The sequence below is a fragment of the Triticum dicoccoides genome, chromosome 4B, assembly GCF_002162155.2.
Source record: "Triticum dicoccoides isolate Atlit2015 ecotype Zavitan chromosome 4B, WEW_v2.0, whole genome shotgun sequence".
NCBI classification, from domain to species: domain Eukaryota; kingdom Viridiplantae; phylum Streptophyta; class Magnoliopsida; order Poales; family Poaceae; genus Triticum; species Triticum dicoccoides.
The window spans coordinates 395,795,599-395,803,370 of NC_041387.1; positions in this window are offsets into that span (position 1 = coordinate 395,795,599).

A 7,772-nucleotide genomic window follows, 5' to 3' on the forward strand; every position below is an offset into this window, starting at 1 on the left:
ATCTCCTTGGAGGTACTAATTTGACCACATTGGTGATGACACGGAGGATGGGTCGGAGGTGCGGTGGTCGGACAAACTTATCTCTCTTTCCTCCATTGCGCAGGAAGGGTTGTGTCAGGACCCATTACCTGAAGCCATCTCCTTCCCTGAAGCTCTTTCTGAAGATTACTAAAAAATTGGACGGTTTTACTATTCACCCACAACTCACAGGTACCTATTCACTACGGCTGTTGACTGGGTACCGTACGTCATAGATCCAAGGGATCACAAGCATCTACTGTTTATCTCCTTTCTCCCTAGTCTAGTGTTGCTAGATATATAAGATTGTGTAAGCCGAATGGCAGGAGTATCTTATCTCTTGTATTAGGGTTGAACCATAGTCGCTGCCATGTTCTGGCTGACATAAGCTTTCCTTGTAATTCCTAAATTCTAGTAAATCATCCCTCTAAGAGTAGTAAATCCCTGTGATATGTTGAGCTTCCTCTGTTCCTTTATGTTTCATCTATGAACGTCTCTTGGTTCCTGATAACCCACAAGTATAGGGGATCAATTATATCCTTTCTCGATAAGTTTTAGCCTTTCTCGATAAGTAAGAGTGTCGAACCCAACGAGGAGCTAAAGGTAGAATTGATATTCCCTTCAAGTTCTATCGACCACCGATACAACTCTACGCACACTTAACGCTCGCTTTACGTAGAACAAGAATAAAACTAGAAGTACTTTGTAGATGTAAACGGATAGGTTTGCAAGATAATAAAGAACGTGAACTTAAAAGTTAGGGGCTGTTTTAATAAATGTACAATTAGCTTAGTTTAGCGAGTGTGGAAAAGTGGTGGTAGGATTTGCGGAATTGTCCATAAGCAATTGGCTAAGCTACTAGACCGATAGAAAGTTTTTATTTGGGAGAGGTCACTACTAGCATGTCATCCCTTACTTGGAATTCTATGCACTTATGATTGGAACTATTAGAAAGCATCTGTAACTACCAATTAAGGTAAAACCCAATCATAGCATTAAGATATATTGGCCCCCCTTCAATCCGGTATGAATCAATTTGTATGGTAGGAAGAAGCTTTTGTCACTCTTGCCCTCCAATGCATAGTCCTATCTGTTGGGGAATGTAGTATTTCAAAAAATTCCTACGATCACGCATGATCTATCTAGGAGAAGCATAACAACGAGCGGGGAGAGTGTGTCCATGTACCCTTGTAGACCGAAAGCGGAAGCGTTTAGTAATGTTGTTGATGTAGTCGAATGTCTTTGCGATCCAACTGATCCAAGTACCGAATGTACGACACCTCCGCGATCAGCAAACGTTCAGCTCGATGACGTCCCTCGAACTCTTGATCCAGTTGAGGTCGAGAGAGAGTTCCGTCAGCACGATGGCATGGTGACAGTGACGATGAAGTTACCAGCACAGGGCTTCGCCTAAGCACTCCGACGATATGACCGAGGTGTGTAACTGTGGAGGGGGGCACCACACATGGTTAAGATAAACTTGTGTGCTCTAGGGTGCCCCCTGCCCCCGTATATAAAGGAGGGGAGGGGAGGCCGGCTGACCCTCCTAGGGCGCGCCAGGAGAGGGGAATCCTACTAGGACTCCAAGTCCTAGTAGGTTCCCACCTAAGGAAGAGGGGGAAGAAGGAAGGAAGAGGGGGAAGGGAAGGAAAGGGGTGTGTCGGTGTCAAAACCGGCGGATCTCGGGTAGGGGGCCCCGAACTGTGCGTCTAAGGCTAATGGTAACAGGAGGCGGGGGACACAATGTTTACCCAGGTTCGGGCCCTCTCGATGGAGGTAATACCCTACTTCCTAATTGATTGATCTTGATGATATGAGTATTACAAGAGTTAATCTACCACGAGATCGTAGAGGCTAAACCCTAGAAGCTAGCCTATGGTTAGGATTGTTTTTGTCCTACGGACTAAACCCTCTGGTTTATATAGACACCGGAGGGGGCTAGTGTTACACAAAGTCAGTTACAGAGAAAGGAATCTTCATATCCGAATCACCAAGCTTGCCTTCCACGCAAAGGAGAGTCCCATCCGGACTCGGGATGAAGTCTTCTATCTTGTATCTTCATAGCCCAACTGTTCGGCATATACATATAGTCCGGCTGTCCGAGGACACCTTAATCCCGGACTCCCTCAATAGCCCCTGAACCAGGCTTCAATGATGATGAGTCCGGCGTGCAGATTGTCTTCAACATTGCAAGGCGGGTTCCTTCTCCGATTACTACAAAGTAGATCTTGAACATAAGAATCGTGTCCAGCTCTGCAAAAAAAATTCCATATACCACCGTGGAGAGCATAATGTTTTCACGAGTCCCATCCGCTAACAGCTTTTACAATACGACATTACGTCATCGTCCAACCATTATTTCGAATCGTTTTTTCGGCCTGCTGCTCCATGCTTCGCGAGACGGTTTTATTGGCACGTCTTGTCGAAGTGGAGATCGTGTCCCCTTATTGCGGGATTGTCATCAACACGGGTGTAGGTAACCCAACCGTCCCGTTGGTGTGATTCCTTGGGAATAGGCATGTTTTAAGGCCACGTAGGAGACGTTTGATATTCGTCATCTTTATAAGGATGCCGAGACCCGCCTTTCCCCTCTACTCTACTCCCTCCTCCTCTCACCTTGAGTTCCAACACCCAAGGCTTAACCAGTTGCTTCGGACCTCAGTCCATGTCCGAAGCTAGCTTTCAAGGCCGGTGGATGGCTTCCTCTGTCATCGAGGAGGATATCACGAAGCTCAGGGAGGCGAGGTACTTGACCGCGAACCTTCACAGGCTTCTTGCACCAGGGCAGGTTATCCCTACTCCTAGGCCTAATGAGAGGGTCGTATTTATCCCTCACTTCCTTCGGGGGCTAGGTTTGTCCCTCAATCCCTTCGTTCGAGGGCTCATGTTTTACTACGGACTAGATTTCCATGATCTAGCTCCGGACTCACTCCTTCACATCTCATCATTTATTATCGTATGTGAGGCTTTCCTCCGTATCTCTCCACACTTCGGCTTGTGGATCAAGACCGTCGATGTAAGGCCGAGGATAATAGACGGGAGACACATAGAGTGCGGAGGTGCTCTGATAAGCAAATCAGCCGACGTCGTCTGGACAAAGGGTTCCTTCACCGCAACTTCTGGCCTATGGCAACGGGAGTGGTTTTATATCATGGAGCCTCACGGTACCAAGTGGGTGGCTTCACCCATCTTCCGATTCGGCCCTCTGCCACAGCTTGCATCGTGGATCACCAAGGGGCTGGACTGGGGATTGCTAGATGAAGTTCAAATACTGCAAAGCCATATTCGAGACCTTATTAAGAAGGACATTGACCTTGTCAAGGTAATTCAAGTTATGCTAGTTCGTCGGGTCCTGCCATGCCAGCGCCGACCTCTCCGTATGTGGGAATTCAATCCAGAAGGACCGTGAACCATTCAGCGCTTCTTCGGCACAACGCTCGAAGGGATGTATGAATTAGTCTTCGAGTCATGAAGAAGGTGTTCAGACACCACAGAGGACGCAGGCCTCGACTGCAACCATCTGGATTCCCTGGTAAGTACCCAATTTCCGAACACGTTTTTAGTTTAAGTTTCTCATAACAAAACTGAGAAGACCATACTCTGCCAGGACTGGGTAAAGAAGGCGGAGAGGATCAGATATTCTGCCCCTCTTCCCGAAAAGTCAGCGGACCCAGTGTTAACCAGGATGCTGGCTCCGGCATCCTATCAAGTTCCATTGAGGGAAGAAAAGGAGAGGAGTGAAGAGGCCCAAAGCAGCCTTCATACCGGAGGTGCGTCACGCACCGTATCCGAGGAAATCGGAACTCCCGTGTCGGAGGGTGAACGGGGAGGGGAATCTAACATTCCCTCCCCCCACGGGAAGAAAAGAACCGCTCCCGAAGACCTGAAGGCAGAGGCTTCCAAGCGAGGGAAGAAATCCCTATCAGGGGGCCCGAATTCAGGAGGCGATATTGCCGCACAGTGCCCACAAGGGGGCCAGCCTTTAGCCGAACCGTAAGTGAACAAAGGTGTTTAATAAGCATACCCCTTTCTTTTCCCGTTTGTAAGAGTAATATTTTGAAATGTATGTTTTGCAGTTCGGCCTATAGCCTCCCTCAACAATCTTCGTCCTCGGGGGATCTTCTTTCGGAGATGATGGAGAGTGAAACGCCGCCTCATACTTCCCCGCCCCATAAGGCGGACGACCCCGAGGTGTCGTCCCGGAGGATCTCTCCCGACCCGCAAAGGAGCGCCAGGTCGGAAGATGACTCTTCGGCTGCCCGAGGTCCAGGGTGTTCGGCTCCTGGAGAGACCAACAACAAAAGTCCCGTATCATCCGATATACAGCCGGACATATGGACGGGTCTTCTGCGGCAAGCACCTATCTCAGAGGAACATCGTACCTTAATGGGTACGGCGATTGAGATAATTTCGTCCGCAAAAAGCGGATTGAATGAAGCCTTTATGAGCCTGCTAAGAGGCTTTGAGGTACGTAATGTAGCCTCTTGTTTTGTACTATAAATGCAATGTGCACTGTGTATAGATAGATCAGAGGATCAAAAGATAAATATGCTCAAGTAATAATTTTGCTAATTTGTACATAGGCGGCTGCAGCCCTGGCCACTGCCCTGGCTGCCCAATTTGCCGAACTGAAGCGACAACTTGATGTGGCGGATGATGACATCACGCTCGTGAACACGCGGCTTGATGAGGCGCAAGGTATGTCTTCTGGGCGGTCAATGAGTATAAATAGGAGCATGATGCTGGAATTTATAGTATGCTTGACTATAGATGGTGTTGCTGCTGTGGAGAACCTTCGGGCTGAGCTTGCCCGGGCCAAGGAGCAAGCCAAGATAAGCAACGCGGCTACCAAGAAGGCAGTTGGTGAATTAAAAGCTGAACAGGCTGCTCATCGCCTGAGTGACGAGAAAATATCCAACATGGCGCTTGAGCTAAGGGATGCTGCTAGCCAATATGCACTTCTCGAGAAAGAGACCAAAGAAAAAGCGGCTGACCTTGAGAAGGCCTTACAAGCGGCAAAAGAAACCCGGTCAGAGGCCAGAGCGGCACGGGAGGAGATCCGGCAAGCCGGGAAGATCGTGGCTGGGGAGCCCTTTTTATTACAAACTAAGTTCGGCGATCCGAAGTATGCCCTGCTTGATCAAATATGGAGTTCTCCGGATGCATATTTGGACTTGTCGAATAGTACTTCTGATGCGACACAGTTTTTCCAGGCCCAAGAAGGCCATGAAGCGAAATGGCTTTTCTGGTCGCAGTTTAGCATGCCAAGGCGTCCACTGCTGTTGAATGAGCAGATGGCCGAATGGGCCGACCTCCACAGGATATCCGGACTTGCCATGAAGGCTGTCGTGGACTGGCTATGGCCTAGGGGACCAACTACGAATAGTTATTTTGGTTTAGTGCAACAACTTGTTTGTGCGATGTCGCATATCGACGCTGTCAAGCGGTCAACTTGCAAGAAGGTGCACGGATGTCCCTTGACCGTGTGAAGACGTACTGGGCGAAGATGAAGGCCACCGATATTGCAACAGGGGGTCCTGCAACGTCTTGAGCTTGCGTTGGTTTTCCTTGAAGAGGAAAGGGTGATGCAGCAAAGTAGCGTAAGTATTTCCCTCAGTTTTTGGGAACCAAGGTATCAATCCAGTAGAAGGCTCCTCAAAAGTTCCACGCACCTACACAAACAAACAAGAACCTTGCAACCAACGCAATAAAGGGGTTGTCAATCCCTTCACGGCCACTTGCGGAAGTGAGATCTGATAGAGATAATATGATAAGATAAATATTTTTGGTATTTTTATGATATAGATTGGAAAAGTAAAGATACAAATAAAAGTAGATGGAAAACTTATATGATAAAAGATAGACCCGGGGGCCATAGGTTTCACTAGTGGCTTCTCTCAAGATAGCATAAGTATTACGGTGGGTGAACAAATTACCGTCGAGCAATTGATAGAAAAGCGAATAATTATGAGATTATCTAGGCATGATCATGTATATAGGCATCACGTCCGTGACAAGTAGACCAACTCCTGCCTGCATCTACTACTATTACTCCACACATCGACCAACTCCTTCCTGCATCTAGAGTATTAAGTTCATGAAGAACAGAGTAACACATTAAGAAAGATGACATGATGTAGAGGGATAAACTCATGCAATATGATATAAACCCCGTCTTTTTATCCTCGATGGCAACAATACAATACGTGCCTTGCTGCCCCTGCTGTCACTGGGAAAGGACATCGCAAGATTGAACCCAAAGCTAAGCACTTCTCCCATTGCAAGAAAGATCAATCTAGTAGGCCAAACCAAACTGATAATTCGAAGAGACTTGCAAAGATAACTTAATCACACATAAAAGAATTCAGAGGGGATTCAAATATTTCTCATAGATAAAGTTGATCATAAACCCACAATTCATCGGATCTCGACAAACACACCGCAAAAAGAGTTACATCGAATAGATCTCCAAGAATATCAAGGTGAACTTTGTATTGACATTCAAAGAGAGAGAAGAAGCCATCTAACTAATAACTATGGACGTGAAGGTCTATGGTAAACAACTCACAACTCATCGGAGAGGCCTTGGAGATGATGTAGAGTCCCTCCGTGGTCGATTCCCCCTCCGGCGGAGCGCCGACGAAGGCTCCAAGATGGGATCTCGCGGATATAGAAGGTTACGGTGGTGGAAATAGTTTTTCATGGTGCCCCTCGATGGTTTCAGGGTACGTGGGTATATATAGGAGGAAGAATGTCACGCCCAATATGCGACCCTATCCAAAAGGAACTCGAAGGTCCCACCAAGGATAGACCCGCATATTGAAACGCTTTTGCAAGGTGGATATCATTACATCAACATTACATAATAGATGGGGATACATACAAGAGGCATACAATGCCACGAATACAACATCACAATACATAAGAGCATCATCCAACTACGGATGAAACACAAACAGAAACTCAAACGACATCCACCCTGCTAGCCCAGGCTGCCGACCTGGAACCTATCCCCTGATCGAAGAAGAAGCAGAAGAAGAACTCAACGCAAGCAAGCATCGCTCTCGCGTCATGATCATCGCATAACTTGTACCTGCAACTGTTGTTGTAGTAATCTGTGAGCCACGAGGACTCAGCAATCCCATTACCATGGGTATCAAGACTAGCAAAGCTTAAAGGGAAAGGAAGGGGTAAAGTGGTGAGGCTGCAGCAGCGACTATGCATATATGGTGGCTAACATACGCAAATAAGAGCGAGAAGAGAGCAAGCGGAACGGTCGACAACTAGTAATGATCAAGAAGTGATCCTGAACTCCTACTTACGTCAAACATAACCCAAAGACCGTGTTCACTTTCCAGACTCCGCCAAAAAGAGACCATCACGGCTACACACGCGGTTGATGCGTTTTAATTCGGATCTGGTGTCAAGTTATCTACAACCGGACATTAACAAATTCCCATCTGCCTATAACCGCAGGCACGGCTTTCGAAAGATTATACCCTGCAGGGGTGTCCCAACTTAGCCCATGATAAGCTCTCGTGATCAACGAAGGATATACCTTCTCCCAGGAAGACCCGATCAGACTCGGAATCCCGGTTTACAAGACATTTCAACAATGGTAAAACAAGACCAGCAAAGCCGCCCGATGCGCCGACAATCCCGATAGGAGCTGCACATATCTCGTTCTCAGGGCAACACCGGATAAGTCAAGCTACGAGTAAAACTAACCCTCGAGTTGCCCCGAGGTGGCCCCG